Genomic DNA, 17,655 nt, shown 5'->3' on the forward strand with positions numbered 1-17,655 from the left:
CATGTATACATACACACACACACACACACACACACACACACACACACACGCGTACAGACATACAGACACTATCGCGGGAATAGTCAGGGAAGCTTTCTAGGACCGCAAAACGTCGAGATCTGATGAAAACTCGATTTTCGAAAAACGGGGTGAAAACAATAAGTTCCTGATTTTTGAAAATTTTCAATTTTCTTAGCGGGAAGTTAAAAATTAGGAAAACGGTTGACCCTAAAGGCCATCCCTGCAACTTCCCGCTCATTTCATACTTAAGCGCACAAAACTGCATTTATAACGTTTTTGAGCTCTTCGAGCTCAAAAAAATAATTTTCGTATCATTTTGAGCTCTCCGAACTCAAAAATCTGCTAGAAGTTGAATAAAACACTATTTTTCGAATTTTTAAACTGCAATAACTTTTGAATGAATGAACCGATTTTTACGTGGTTGGTGGCATTCAACGCAGTTTTTAAAGCCTCATAAAGAACTTTTAAGTTTAAATTGATCGAACAAGAAATTTCAAAGTAATTCCCAAAAAACAATTTTTTCGATTTTTTTCGTTAACGATAACTCACGAACGAATTAACCTATTCGGACCGGGCTGGCGGCAATCGACGTGTTTTTTTATTTTAAGAGCTGATTAGTTTTTGGAATCGATCGGTTAAGCCATTTGAAAGTTATTACAAAAAAACCACATTTGAAAAAATTTTTTTTTGCAGTTTTTTTGAGATTTCTCAAAATCTACTGGTTCGAATCGGTCCCAATTATGGTTAAAATCTAAGTTTAGTCAAGCCCTTTCGAATGGTTCCAACCGCGATGAAATCGGTCAAGCCATTCAAAAGGTATGAGAGGTTTACATACGGCCGTACACACACACACACACACACACACACACACACACACACACACACACACACACACACACACACACACACACACACACACACACACACACACACACACACACACATACATACATACATACAGACGTACGGACATCATCGCGGAAACATTCGGGGAAGCTTCATAGGACCTCAAAACGTCAACATCCGTTGAAAACTTGATTTTCGAAGAACGGGGTGAAACCAATAACTTCCCGATTTTTGAAAATTTTCAATTTTCTTAGCGGGAAGTTAAAAATCCTTGACTTGAGGATAAATTTCCTTGGCTCAAGAAAGAATTAAGAAAGATTAACAATTTCTTGAATGAAATCAAAATTTTCTCGAACCGAGAAAATTTCTTCTTGCTCAAAAAATAACTCAAGTGTATCTCAAAATTTATGTAGTTTTTCATAACTAACAGCGGTTTTGAAAATCTCTTTTTTTTTTCTAACCAAGAAAAATACTTAATTAAAGATTTTTGCTGTATGATTCAAGTCGATAAAAATGTTTAAAATAATTTTCTTAGTTCAGCAATATTTCTCCTTTTTAATGTAAAGGAGTATCATTAATCATCTACATAAAAATATTTTAGCTACAGATATTGCTATATTTTATTACCCAGCATACTTAAAATTTTACCGCACAGTTGCAGTGTTAATGAAGTTTTATATTTTTACCGCATTAAGTTATATAGATTATAATTATCTTAAATCAAAGCTTTGTACTTCTTGCTCCAGAAACTATTTTAAGATTTTTAGTAAGATAAATGAAAATATACAGTGTGAAAGTATATCATTTTTTATTATTCTAAAATAAGTAACTCTGATTCTACAGATAATACACTATCGCCAGCTTGCTCTCGTATATCAAAGTACTTGAAAAATTTTAAGAATATATACATGTGAATTTCCGTATCTTCATCTCGACTTTTCACGAAAGTGAGAAGGGAACAATTTATTTTATTTTTTTTCACGTTTTTTACACATATAGTAATTTATATGTTGTTTAGACTTTCTAAGCTTCTTTCCTTTTGATGCGAACTATTTTATAGTGAATAGTTTATTCCATAATTTATTAATGATAGTTATAGTAAATAAATTATTAATAGAAGCTAAAACTTTCAGAACTTCATTAAATTTTCATATTTAAGTTTTTAATTTATAATAATAATAAGTTTTATTTGTATCACAATTATTGTGTTTTACAAAGTTATATATATATTTTTACATATATCTTTTATAAATAATATTTTACTCTCTATATTCTATTTCTTTCTCTTATTTTATTTTTGGTTTGCACTATTACTACTTTACATTGTAGTTGACTATAATTAATTAAATTATGTTTTATTTGTGCTACCAATATACACTTAACTTTCTATTCTCACTTCTATTGCTTTTACTTAGACTATTTTTAATTATTTATTCACTTCTCATTTTTCATACTTTATCATACTCATTCAGACGCATGCGTGCTATTTTACTTGAATTAAATTCACAACATTATTATCACTACTTTTTTTTCACTTATCCTTCTCGCACTCTCTTTGTATTTTTTCTATTTCTTTTATTAATTTACATAAATTTTTACAAATTTTCCCTTTTAATTTCTCCATTATTTTTATTCTCACAATGCTTTCATTGCCTTTGTATACATTCCACTCATTCATCAGCCCTTTACATTCTTTACTTAACCTTTTATTTACTTCATCACACATCATGATATGCTCTATACTTTCATCCTGTTCTTTACATACCCTGCAACTCCAATCGCTTATCCCTTTTTTTCCTGCACGTGTTATATTTCCGCATCTCACTTTCGCCCATGTCTCTGTCCACACTTTTTACTTCTAAGTCACTCCAATATTCTTGATTTCCATTCTCTGTTAGTATATCCTTGTACATATTGTTGTAACTCGAGACATTTATTTTTTCCATTATTTTCTCTTCCAACTTTTTTTTGTATTCGCTCAGCCCTTTTTTTATCTCGTCTTCTATCAATTCCATATCTTCATTGCCATATATCATTTTTATTATGTTTTCACATTTCATTTCTTTCATTATATTTTCTATTTGTTTTCCCCATTTTGTTGGATGTTTATTTAACACACCTCTTATTTCTTCTCTTAAACATATTTTCGGCCATCTTTCATCATCCATTTTTATTATTTCTAATATATATCTCCATACTCTTTCTTTCACTATCACTTCTATCATTAAGTTTTTAATTTAATAAACATTAAAGTAAAAGTTCATTTCATATTTTATGAATTCTTGCATAACAAAATATATCCGACAAAAACAGTAGCTTTAATAATTTCATTTGTTCAAGTGCATTATAGCTTAACTGATTACAAAGAACCTTTAGATGTTTCTTCATTTATAATGTAATAAAAGTTCAAAATTACAATAACTTAATGATGAATTTTTTTTTATTTAGTGGTAAGTGCATTTCAATGTAAATAAATGATATTTGATTTCTTTTAGTATAAGATACTTATAATTTCCTTTCTTTTATATAAATTTTTACTGAACAATGATAAATATATAATACAATAATGTATTTAAGAAATAATAATGAGTTCCAGGTATTAAAAAATTGTTCTGCATTGAGACTCCTTTCTTATGCAAGCTGATCAATAAAATGTATACTTGGGTTTGGATGCATGATAATATTGAACTAGCCTAGCACATTTCTAACATGTGCTCCTGAAGCAAAAAATAGTATAATGTAATTTTTGAATTTTTATTAAAAAAATTTACGAAGTTTTATTTAAGTATTTTATTTTTAATTTTACAAGCTAATTTATTATTTAATAGCAAAATTTCGTTTAACTTTATAAATACGTAGAAAGAATATAGCCTAAAGTGCCAACTCCTAAACACGGCGTTATGAATTATAATATTCTATTAAATAATATTTCCATGGTTATACGTGTATAATTACATTAATTTTGTTGAATGATAAAAACAAAAAAAAAATTTTCAAATTTCTGTTATTTTCTAAATCATTCACATTAAAGTATTATAATACTTTTCAGAATGTGACGAAGAAAAAAATTTTGTTTTTTTAATGGAAATTTCATTTTTCTCACATAAAGTCGATAAAATTTTTAACGACGGAACTACTATAGGGGAAGGTAGTCTAAAGTGAGTAAACTAACTATGGAGACTATACACAGGAGACCGAACTTGGGCTAAGCAAAACGGGAAAAAAGTGAGTTTCGTTGCTAGTTCTTGTTCTAGTGTATAATCTCCATAAAACTAACATTGAAGGCTCAAAAATTATTACTTATATTTGTCTATAATACACTGAAAAAAAAAAGTTTTCTGCTCGGCGCCATCTACTGTATTGCAACGAAAGTATCGTGACAGGTACAATTCGTAAAGCTACGCTTAGCAGTCTGGATAGCGACCATCGCGATCCATTCGGGTGCTATTCACGATAGTATTGTTATCGTTAGTATATCGTTTTCCTATAACCTCACTATCCTCTAGATAACAACGTGTGTATCGCGACAATAGCAATATCGTATCGTGCAGAGCAGAAATATTATATTACACTTCAAGGGCAGAAAGTATGAAATTCTTGCGCTGCGGGTTATGATGCCCGAGGTAGAGTCAAGGTATAACGAAATAGTATTTTTCTTACCTAGGGCAGGAGAATAAGAAATGTCTCAGATTACATGTAATTGTTGACCGAGGCGAAGCCGAGGTCGACAAACATGTAATCTGAGGCTTTTTTATTTCCTGCCCGTGGTGAGAATACTATTTTTCTCCTCGACGGAGGCGGAAAGCGGCATTTTCATTTAGAGCAGCGGGCGGAAAATTGACGCTTTCCGCCCGGAGGGGAAAAGACTTTTTTCAGTGTAGTAAATTTTTTTCCATTCAATCGGAGAGTTATCGAACTTCGAAATAGAACAAAAATATCGTATCATTTTAAACATAAAGTTATTTATTAATACACGAAAAAAAAAAATAACTTAAATCAAGAAGAAAATTCTTGAGCTAAGAAAATTTTTTTAGAGTTTCACTGTCTTAAATTAAGAAGAAAAATGTTTGATTCGAGTAAAATTTACCAAAGCCAAGAAAAATTTCTCAGTTCGAGAATTTTTCTACTTAAATCAAGACGATAGAGTTCTTCAAGATAATTTTCTTGATTCAAGCTAATTTTTTTCTGTGTAAGAAATAATAACTCTTCAAAAACTAATTCACCCCAACCTCCTAACTTAATGTAGGTAAACACTATAAACTAAACAAATCTTGATCAAAACTAATTTTAACACCTTAGTAATGTATCTAACCATCATTAAGAAAAGAATTCCTATAAGTCATACTGATTTAAATAATGATCCCAAAACTCATTTGATTAGTCTTTAGCTATAAGAGGAATTTTCTACTGCAATTAGCATTATAGTCTCATCCTAGGGCAAAGCGGAACTCAATTCGCTTTTCCCAAAAGCTTGTTTTTTAGTTAATGAATTATAAACTCAAAAATATAAAAAATATCACCAGTCCTTTTATCTTTTCTTAAAGTTAAATAATATTAAAACAATATATTATTCACAATATTATAGACATACTAAGAAATTTTTTTTTCTGCCTAATAACGTCATTTTGCGATCGAAAATTACCGTGATGCCTGATCGGAACTCACCGAAACTCGAGTGTTAGGAAAATCTTGGCGCACTCTCTTACTGATACTGGCGTTTTAATAGACAATATTTACGATCGCATGATACCCACTTGAGGCAGGCTACCTGCTTTGAGCTAGTATCTCTTACTTGAATAAAAAATGTGGAGCTCTCAAAAGAAACGAAATCACTTTTAGGTTAACCAATTTCGAACTTATTTTTTTGGTTTAAATTATTTCTTTCTAATCAAGTTAGTTGAAACTATTTTTTATCGATGTATAAATTATTTCTGTCACAAAAATAGATTTAAAATTTGTAAGAAATAAGCAATACTTTCGATATCAAAATCATAATTTCGAGATACTAATAAAAAAGTTAACTTGATTCAAGAGAAATAATCTTAGAGTACTATTTTGAAGAAAATGAATGTCTTGAACCAAGAAAAAAAATTATTATTAGTTCAAATAAATTTTTCTTGGTTTAAGAAAATTTTCTCCTGACTAAAAAAATCATTTTCTTCAAAATGATATTTTTGGTTCAAAATTTTTGTTTGAATCAAGTTAACTTTTTTGTCAGTGCATATAATAAAAAAAAAATAAAAAATTCAATTTTGTACCAATAAATTAATAAACAATTTAAGAAAATATAGTGCAAACAGTTCTTATAAATACAAATGAACAAAAAGTATAATAATGTTATTAAAATTTCTTCAGCATTGAAAGTATAAACCAAGGGTAACAAAAAGAGCCCTCAACAGTAAATAGCTGTATAATAAGCGGCAAGTTTAAAATAAAAGATAACAATTAGAGTTAAAATACTGTGAAGACGATCTATAAAGATAAGAATAAGGAAAGGAGAGTGATCGTTTAACCCACGTGTACGTTTTTTGATTTTGGTTAGATGTAGCGAGGGATAGGATGTAAGGAGGGTAGTTGTGACGCTTGTGCTCGAAAATCTCCATGAATTAAGTTGAAATATGCAGCCTGGTGGCTACGTGCACCGGCCGGGCATAGAATCCCAGCACCCAGGCCCACCTGTTTTGGCCACCCGTTCACTCTTTCGTCCGTCTGTGCTTCTCGGATGTGCCCCAGTTGGCACAGGTGTTCATTTAACTCACTTCGAAAGCAGTTCACCGTCTTGTTCGATTCATTATGACACGAGCGCCACTGGTACGTGTGGTGTGGCCTAATACAAAAAAGATAACTAAATACAAAACAAGCCCCGATAAAGAGAGGGAATAATAGATCAGAAATTATGATACCAATGTCTTTAACAGATCATCCTTAAGGCAACACTACACACACAAGATAATACACCTACTAACAAAGTGGTAGCATCTGTCTGTCAATGTATTATAGACCTATAAAATATAATATAATATGTGAGGAGAAATGAAAAAGGTATTAAAAAATAATAATTTATTGTCACGGTTTAAAAAAGATAAATGATTGCTGGCGAGCCAGTTTACTGTCTGTCATAATCATAATATAAACTATATACAATACACCATATTCATACATAATAATTATAAATGTATGTATAGATCAATAAGAAGTATTAACTTTAATTCTCATCTGTTCATTGCCTTAATAATATATTTACTTAAGATTACTCCATGTGCATTCTTAACCTTTTTTTTTCTCATATTTTATCGTATTAATTCTATTTTTATATCATAAATTGTTATATAATGTTTTAGATGCATTAGTAGGTTCATAGAAGTTGAGTTTTTTATATCATTACACTGAAAAAAAATTATTGAATCAAGAGAAAAATTCTGAACGAAGAAAATAATTTTAAAGAGTTTTATTATCTTAAATCAAGATGAAAAATTCTTGAATCAAGTAAAATTTACACAACCAAAAAAAATTTTTTAGTTTAAGGATTTTTCTAACTCAAATCAACAAAATGAATTTAATTATTTACTTGATTGAAGTTAATTTTTTTTCCGTGTACAATAGACTTTAGAATTGAAATCAAAATTTGTCAAATAAAAAATGAATTTCTTTACAAATTGAAAAAAATAATTTCGTAATTTTTTTTAGCGTCAGAGATAGCCACGCAGCACGCGTCTGACTCTAACGATCACCCAAGCTAAGCAACATTTACTGTGGTTAGTACTTGGATGGGTGACCACCTAGTCCAGCGCTTTTCCCATGTAACTATCTCAAGAACCTAGGAAGAGGTAAGGAATAGGCCGAATGCAGTACAGAATGCACCAGTCGGTCCACAGCCGCAAAAATTAAAAAGATTGAAGCATAGTCAGGTGGAACGTGCTAAGATCCAATATGAGAATGAAAAGGCTTTGTAGAGCTAGGAGAAAGAGTAATATTAGCCTTATAAGAACCGAGAGGGTGTACAAGTAAAATGATAATAATAAATAAATAAATAATTTCATAATTTTTCAAAGCAGTGTTTTATTATTGAAACTTAAAAATCCAACACCAATTACCGTATTCACTACCCCTTAACGTAGACTATTTTTGGTACTATCTATTTATCTGCTATACAACATCGTTGACTTTCTAACAATTTTTACTAACAATAATAACTTTTTTATTGTATCAAATTAGAAATGCCTTAATCAAAAATGTTAATTAATTGATTAAAAGATAAATATGTGAATAAAATCAATTCATGCGACCGTTAAAGTTAAAGATGCATTTTATGAAAAGGAAGTGAAAGCGTGTAGTGACTCGATGAGATGATTGGAGCTATAAAGTGCGCGTAAAAAATTTTTAGGGATTGAAATTATATTCGTTATATTTTACGAAAGTTAAATCAAAATTTTTAATAAAAATGATTAGAATATATACTTCTCACGTGTAAGTGGAAAATAAAAACTCTATACAGCGTATTAAAGCAGAATAAATTTTTTTCTCACGATTCCATTAAACGTAACCCTTTCTTACGTAAATAATTGATAGGGTTAAAAGGGGTGATGCATAAAACATGTAAAAATAGAGGAGGGGAGGCAAAACGGGATACTCCAAAAATTTATAAATAAAATTTTTTTTTCTTCATTTTTAATGTCATCATGCATCATATAAAATTTTTTTTTTTTTTATTAAGATTTTTCTCAAAAAAAAATATTTTTTGTTAACATTTTAGAGGCGTTTGACAATGTTCAATTAGGAGTATACTGGCCTCCAAAAATTTCTTAAAACATTAACTTCCCTATCCATATAAGCTAAAATGCAATCAGTAAAACAAAATTTTTGAAGTCTCACTTTTTTTGACGTTCTTTAAGGCAATTAAGCAATATTGAAAGTAGAAAAAAAAATTTTTTACGTGATGGTTTAGCTAGAAGAAATTTTTTTTCAAACTCCTAATAGACAAAAAGAAAGAATGAAGAAACAATATGTTTTTTTTTTCGTGCTACATTTTAGAACTCTTTTATTTTATCTTGAAATCAATTTTTACTTAAACATACCCCACCAAAAATTTTGAAATTTATTTTGCTGCCTTAATTTTATTAGAAGTGTATTTCTTTCAGCTGATAATTTTTCTTCTTTGTACGATTTTATAATCTGTCTGGGTTTTTTTAGTAAAATTATTGACAAGAAAAAAAAAATTTTAACTTCCCGCTAAGAAAATTGAAAATTTTCAAAAATCGAGGTTATTGTTTTTACCCCGTTTTTCGAAAATCGAGTTTTCATCAGATCTCGACGTTTTGAGGTCCTAGGAAGCTTCCCTGACTATTCCCGCGATGGTGTCCGTGCGGCTGTATGTATGTATGTGTGTGTGAGTGGGTGTGTGTGTGTGTAAACCTCTTATAACTTTTGAACGGCTCGGCCGATCGGATCGAAATAGGTGGTGATCCAAAGAGTATCATTGCCATTAAATTTCGTGAAAATTTGAATCGATTCAATTCGCTAGATTTTGAGAAATCTCAAAAATAGAGTTTTCAAAAAATTGTTTTCTTGGAATAACTTCTAAACGGCTTTACCGATCAATTCCAAAAACTACTCAGCTCTTAAGCTTAAAAAACCACTTCGATTGCCACCAGTCCCATCAAAATCGGTTGATTCGTTCGAGAGTTATCGAAAACGAAAAATTTCTAAAAAAGTGTTTTTTTCACATAACTTCGACATTTCTTTTTGGATCATTTTTGACAAAATGGAATAATTATTAGAGCTCAAAAAAATCACGTCGATCGCCACCAAGAACGTGAAAATTGGTTGATTGGTTCGTGAGTTATCGTTGTCTAAAAATTCGGAAAAAGTGAATTTTTCAAATTTCTCTAAGATTTTCGGTTCGATCAGTTTGTGTTGGAAAATATATCATAGATTTTTGAAAAAGTGCGTGGAATACTGCCAACCGCGTGAAAATCGATTCATTCATTTAAAAATTATTGCAGTTTGAAAATTCAAAAAATACTGTTTTATTAAATTTCTATCAGCCTTTTGAGCTCGAAGAGCTCAAAAGCATACAAAAGCTATTTCTTTGAGCTCGGAGAGCTCAAAATAACTTATAAATATAAATTGTATTTTTGAGCTCGAAGAGCTCAGAAACGTCATAAATGCAATTTCAAGCGTTTAGGTATGGAATTGGCGGGAAGTTGCAGGGATGGCCTTTAGAGTCAACCGTTTTCCAGATTTTTTTTTTCAAGTTTATTTCATTTTCTGAAAATAAATTTTTTCTTTCTTTTTTAGGATGTACCTACTTTATTTTTTTTCTAAAAAATAAAAAACATTTTTTTTTTACGTAAACTGAAAATTTTTATAACATACTTTGACGATAATTTAAAAAGAAACGATTCAGCGTATTTGAGCCTATAATAAGTTTGTATATCCTAAAGTATCCCTCCCCCTAAATTAACTATTTTTTTTCTCTCAAAATAATGTGCATTTCTTTTACAAAACATTTTTACTGACTCTCTGTTGTTTGGAACCTGGTAAAAAAATATAAGAATTTACCTTTACAGTACATGATTTATCAATAAAATACATCCATTCATTCCACTATCACAATAATTGGTAAAATATAAAAAGATGCAACTTTTATTGAAAAGACGATTCATATGAGCGCTATAAATGTTCCATTAGACACCAAGAATAATAGCTTCAAATAAAATAGTAAATATACATCTAAACATGTAAATAAAATACAAACGTAAAAACTTAATCTTTTGGAGGTAAAAAATAAGATAAAAGCTTCTGTGGTTAGTAAAGAAGTATAGCTACCTTAACCGTATACAGTTTTTTTTTTTTTAAAAAAAAGGTTAATTCAACTCTTTTAACCACTTCTTTGTACAAAAAAGTACTTAAGATCGCACGCACATAATCGTTATAAAAATCAACCTAACATAAATAATTGCATTTAAAGTCACAATAAGAGTACTGAAAGAAGAAATTATATGCATTTTTTTTATTTTTCAGTATAGTGTATTTCATAATGATATTGTAAACGTATAATCATCATTGAATATCATAACAACAATCAACAGAAATTATAAGCAGGAATATCCACACAAGAGAAAAATAAAAAATAAAAAACAAGAAGAACTGTCTGAAAGGAATAACTGTCTCGGACTCGAATGTAGATATAATTCATTTCCGTTGTTATATGTGCATACTTACAATTTAAAGCATACAAGAAGATGATGTCGACCTCATTATATTCCAGTATTATTCCAGGTTTTTATTAAAACTTTTAAGAATCAATAAACGAAGCGCGTTGCTTCCGGTTTATGGGTATTTATTGGGCGGGTGACACATCCTGTTACAGTAATACACAGGAAAGATGGAATTATACATTGATAAATATATATTCGTACATGTATATTTACACTTGTATTTATGTATCTGTGATCCATCATCGCCTAAATGCCGAAACCGCAGCGAAGAACCAGATGTTAGTGCCTTTCGTTGATGTGGCTCTTCATTTAAGTCTTTTTTTTCCCTGTGACCAGGTGCTTGAGTCTTGTGCTATTCTTTATATCTTTCACAACAACCAACAACACATAAGTATAACATAAGTCGGTAGTCCAGTATGATGTATATAGTATATAGTAGGCAGAGGAGGTAGCGGTAGAGGTAGACTGACTATATAACTCATGCATCACACACTATCACTCGCACGCTCGAGCTCACCTCCATGCTACATTTATCAATGGATCTTTGTATAATAAGCTAATCGGATGTATTATAAGGGGCGGCGTTCTTCCAACTCTTAAGTATACATTAGCTACTTCAACTCCGGGTAGAGTTAAGAGTCACGGGAAGAGTTAAGAGGAAGGTATTAAGTAAGGCGAGAAAAACAATGAGAGGAAGTCAAGGTCCAATGAGTACGTCGGTTTTGTTCCTTCGTATTCGATTCCACGGTTCTTTCTGTTTATAAATATAAAATATACATATATCTCTATGTTATGTCTTGTGTCTTTCTTTGTAATGTACTCTATGTAGTGCTGTAGATGTAGAGTAAAGTTTAGCAAATATGTTTGCATTCTCCTCATCTGTTCCTTTACTTCCATATTATTATTATATGGTTGCTTTACTTGGGTGATTCTTATAGAAAGGCACCCAGGCATATGTCCTATTATCACTCGTCGCAATTGTAATAGTGAGCGCCATCAAAAACTCTAACATCCATATACATACTATTTATCCTTATTTGCATTACCGCTATTTTTCAGCCGTTAATTGTTATTGTTTCACATGTTTAGTTCTAATCGTGAATTTTTAATTGAAAAAAAAAATTTTTATTGCTTCAATGTTTTTTTTTTTTTTTTTTTTATAAAATTGGAGTATCAATTTATAACCCTTATAATTATATCTGATAAAAAAATTGGTAATTATTTAGAAGTGGCTTTTTAAAAATAGAATAATATTTAAAAAAAAAAAAATTTTTTATTTCGATTTTTTTTTACTCTTTTAAAAATCCGTAAAATTAAGAAATTGACATTTCAAAATAGTTTTTTCATAGTATATTTATTTGGATAAGTTTTATTAATGATTTTTAGTAAATATTGAATTGTTTTCTATTTCAGAAGTTTCTAATCAATTTGATAAATTCATATTTTATTATTTTCCTGGTTCTCACTTTGAATGTGACGTAAAAATAAATAGTTGAAAATTTCCGAAACAGAAGCAGATTTTGACTGGTTGTTATTGCAGACACTGAGAGGTGAACCAGTACAAGAAATTTGCTAACTAGTCGGTAAATTTCTAAAACTCACAAGAGAAGGGAATGATCCCTTGCGGGAAAATCATAATGCAGCAGCCCAACAAGTCCCGAACGAAGGTAAGTAGATGGCAGCCAAAGAAGAAGACACCCAGTGCAGTAAATTTGTTATTCATAAGTGCCTCAAAGAGGCTATATATTCCTTTAATTTTAGACAACAAGTGCCCTAAAAGTTAGTCTGTAGATTCTTTAATGTAATGTAATATGATTTATCCTAAAATAATTTAAAAATTATTGTTAACATGAAATGAAATACTTAAGTAAATATGGTGCTAGAACCAGAGCTTTAAGTAACTATTAAGATGCAGAATAAATTAAGACATTGTGATGAAAAAATTGTAAAAAGCAGTTCTTACTGTTGTACAATGCTAAATAAATCTATCAAGTTGAAAATTTCCGAAAATTTGTATTTTTATTACTGAAAATAGAGAGGTCTTTTTCAATATAGTTGCCAAAAAATTGATCGTTTTAAAAAAAATCTTGAATCTAAGAATTAATTCTCTTGTTTCAACCAAAAAAATTTTTGAACAACCAATAATATTTCTAGTTTTAAATAAATTTTACTAGGTCCAAAATCTTTTCTATTTGATTCAATGCGATTAAATTCTTCAAAATAATTTTCTTGGTTTAAACAAAACACCCGTTCTCCAAACTAAATTATAACTCAGATAATAATACTATATAATTATTATTTCGATTATATTATATATTATTTGTTATAATAGAATAATGACATAATTTTCATAAATTGTCCAGTTTGATTTTTTATCAATATTATATAATTATTTGTCCCCGCAATCCCACATGTTGTAATGAATCGTACTATTATATATAATATGACAAAATGTCCACACATTGTGACTATAAAACTTAATAAGAGCTTACATTGCTCATCATGTGGCTTCCCCTAATATTTTATTTAACGTATCCACAACCCTCAAAACTATCGAGTATAAAGAAAACAAAACTATACTATAATTTTGATTACACGCAGACAGAATCAGGATTAAAAAATGATAATTACACACTTGTACATAATGATGAGTTGAAACTATCAACTAGCATATAGTGCATTTACCTATTCGAAGATTATAAGCTGATCACTACGATCAAAACTTACTGAACAGCTGGCTTCATTTTTGCAAACATATCAATCATCAACGAATAATATATCTCTTCCGAAGAAATCCAAATTAAAAATTCAATATCCATTGTACATCATAGCAAATCTTCTATTGCATAATAATTTGTAATTTAATGATTAGTTAATGTTGAATTAAATTTAATCGTAAATTAGTAGATAATACCTAACAGAATATGTACTTATTTAATTATAGTTATAACCTGTAATTATATATTGTAAAAAAAAAATTGCAAAATAAGCGCAGATTAAATACGGATAAGATATGATTTTTTATTTAAGTTAGTTTAGTTTTTAATATATATTATTGACAAAAACTTTTAAGGGGTAAAAATTTAGATATTAAATCATCACAACAATAAGTTTTTTAATTTTTCGCTTGGAAAATTAATCATTTTCAAAAGTAAGAAGCTATAGATTTCGGTCCGATTTTGATAATGCGGATTTTCATCAGATCTTTAAGTTTTGAGGTCCTACACTGAAAAAAAAGTTAACTTTTGATTCAAGAGAAAAATTCTTGAACCAAGAATATAATTTTGAAGAGGATAATTGTCTTGAATCAAGACGAAAAATTCTTGAATCAAGTAAAATTTCTTTAAATCAATAATTTTTCTACTCAAATCAAGAATATTAAGTTCTTCAAAATTATATACTTGATTCAAAAACATTTTTTTTTCTGTGTTGGAAGCCATTGCGACTATTTCCGGCTAGACGTCCGGCTATGTGTGTATGTGTCAACAGATTAACCGATTAAGATGAACGACACGGTGTTCAATAGTGTTCATTGAGACTTCGAGCTGAATAGATTTAAAGTCAATCGGTTGAATTTTTTCAAAGATATTCAAAAAATAAAAACTAAAAGAAAATTTTTTAAGTACATTTTTTTTTTGGTTTGGTAAAAATTTTTGAAAAAATTCTAAAAAACATCTTTTACAGAGTAGGAAAGGACAAAAAAATTTTCAGACTATTTAAAGGGGTTGGGATCAAAAGTGATCGATTTTGCGTGAAATACCCCTATATAATTATAATCAATATTAGATATATTTTATCCTGCGCGAAATTCGAATCTATTTAGAACTACTGCAAAAACTTATCATAATAAATTATTAACTACTGCTAGAAACTATATGAACCCTTGAAATTCAGGTCAAGACCTTTGTAATGATATTAAATATAATTTAAAAAATAATTATTTTATATGAATACGCCGACACAATATTTTCCTTGCAAGGAAAACATGTATGTTTTCTTAATTATAGATAGACTATTCATTTATCTACGCTCTCTGTATTTAATTTACAATATTCAAATTTATCATCTTTCCCATAATAACGCCACTTATTAATTATAACAAAGAATTTTATTTTTCAATAATTGATCAATTTTTTTAAATTATTTATTTTTTTATTAACTAGTTAGTGAATGAAGGAAAAATCTATAATATTCTTTCTCTGCTTCAAAATCATGATACTTATTCTTTCATATTTCTTCAATAATGAATATTTAAAAAAAATTTTTCGTTTCATAGTTTTTGCAAAAAATAATGATAACAACCTGAACTTTATTGAAATTACTAGCATAGCGATCTCATTGAGAGATCTCATGTAGGTTCTGCTGTGTAAACGCGTGGACCTTAAAAATAAAAAAAATTATTTTTCAAAGTAATATATTATAAGCCTGCGATATGTTTAACTTCGGACCGATAATATTAAAATAGTATAGAAATTAAAAAAATAAATCTCAATTATTAATAATTAAATACTAAATATCTTAAATCGAGATTAAAATAAAGACATTCATAATCCCTCCGAAGTCTCTGACTTTTATTTTGACAATATAAAAAAATGAACATTTCTTTTATAAAAAAATATTCATTTTAATTAAATAATAACACTCAATTTAATTTTTTAATTTATAAAACAAATTTTATTGCGTAATTTATATATAAACATCTGTTTCATCAATTATTAACAAATTACCGAGATAAAAAAAATTAAACCAAACTTTCATCGGCTGTTTATTTACATACACACCTGGTTAATTAAATCCTTTTATTCATTATTCATCCTTATATGTGCAAAATGTAATTTAACGAAAAGATTGATCTATATATCGATAAAATCAGTACAATAGTACAGCTAAAAAAATTAAAAATGATAAAAACTGTACTCCAATGATTAATTTGTTTAAGAAATTTCAATAAATGAACGATAAATAAGGCTATTAACGTTATTAATTGAGCAAAAAAAGTGAAGATAAAATAATTGAAATATGACGGTATACTTTTTAAATTGTCCAGGTTGTCATCATAACGTTAATGTATGCAATACACATCTGCACTGAATCACGACTCAGTGTGAAATCAGAAAGACTCAACTTATTACAATCTGGCCCCTCGCTCTTGTTAATTACCGATATTCTACAGATGTACGTGCTAATAATTTGGAGCAAGAAAAAGCTTGCATCTGGCAACAACTTTTACGACGATAAAGTGAAATTACTTTCCGCTTGCTCCAGATTTAATTATTACCTCGTTAATATATTGTGTATATTAAATAGTATATGACTTACTTTCAATGAAAAAAAAAAAATGTCTTCCTGAAAATCCATAAACTGCAAGATATATTTAACTTGGTGCTTATATTTGCTTGGATTGACACAAAAATTTTAAAATCCATAATTACAAGCAGCCGTTTATTATTTATTTTTTTTAATTTTTGATAAAATCGTGACTTGTTACAATGTTATAATTACTAAACCATTAAATTGATACTTTTAATTTTTATAGCATAATGCACCTGCTTACACTAAAATTTTTTGTTTTATTTTATCACAAATTTTCATTGTCAAGTATAAAAAATTCAGGTCAAAGTTTCTGAAAAAAAGAACTTTAATTGTAAGTAAATTGTACCCGAGTTTATATGGTGCAATAAAAAATTCTTATTTTTTAATTTGTTCTAATAAAAAATAATATATTCTGTAACTTTATTAATTTTTTGGCACGAAAATTTTTAAACTTTTAAATAGTATAGGATAAAATGACAACTGCCTACTCATAACATATTTTTTTACAGTTTAGCCCTGGTTAGCCATTTTAACCCCGGGTTTGCCGATGATTCATGTTACTAGATGATTTATTAAGCATTCAAATCGTTTCATTAAAATTTCTTGTCGGAATTCCGAATTTTTTTTAAAACGAAATTATTTCAAGCGATCGTGACTCACTATTTAATATTAATAACTCATAATTATACAAATTTGCATCGAATTATCGATTATAAAAAGTTTTTTATTTTTTTGATTGTTAATTGACTAAATTAAAAGTTGTAAAAAACATTATCAAATGTTTTTGAAAATAAAAAAAAAATATTTTTTAAGAAATTTTAAGCTTTTACTCTGAAAAAATGTTTTTTTCATATTAATTACAAAAATAATAAATAATTAATCATAAATATACTATTTCCAACATATATTTATATATATAAAATCTTGTACATAAAATATACAATCATAAATCATTTATTTTTAAATAAAATAAAAATGGTTGCAAAAATTATATCAAAAGTGATACTAATAATCTAACGTATCACTAAAATATAAAGATTTATACTTTTCGAAGACAAGTTTTGTATAATCTCATTAAAAAAAAAAATTATAAATGACATTGGATATATATCACTTCAAGGAAGCTTTTAGTTTTTTTTTTTTTTTTATAGCAATGTTAGTAAACTAATTAACAACAAACTTCGTTCTCTAAATTGATAATTAAAACAATGGATGTATAAATCTTTTTATTTCAATTTATCTACAATAACTGGGT

The 17,655-nt window shown here is 28.4% G+C and overlaps 1 long non-coding RNA gene across 1 annotated transcript; it reads right to left on the minus strand.

Annotated features, from left to right (window-relative positions):
• Positions 1-6,225: 6,225 nt before the first annotated feature.
• On the minus strand, positions 6,226-11,630 carry LOC123260928. The gene is made up of 3 exons (XR_006508570.1): positions 11,289-11,630; positions 11,092-11,230; positions 6,226-6,694 (listed from the first exon to the last, which is right to left on the minus strand). It is a non-coding gene; the product is annotated as an uncharacterized LOC123260928 (long non-coding RNA).
• Between the last annotated feature and the right edge of the window lie 6,025 nt (positions 11,631-17,655).

This window comes from Cotesia glomerata, linkage group LG3 (assembly GCF_020080835.1).
Source record: "Cotesia glomerata isolate CgM1 linkage group LG3, MPM_Cglom_v2.3, whole genome shotgun sequence".
Classification (NCBI taxonomy): domain Eukaryota; kingdom Metazoa; phylum Arthropoda; class Insecta; order Hymenoptera; family Braconidae; genus Cotesia; species Cotesia glomerata.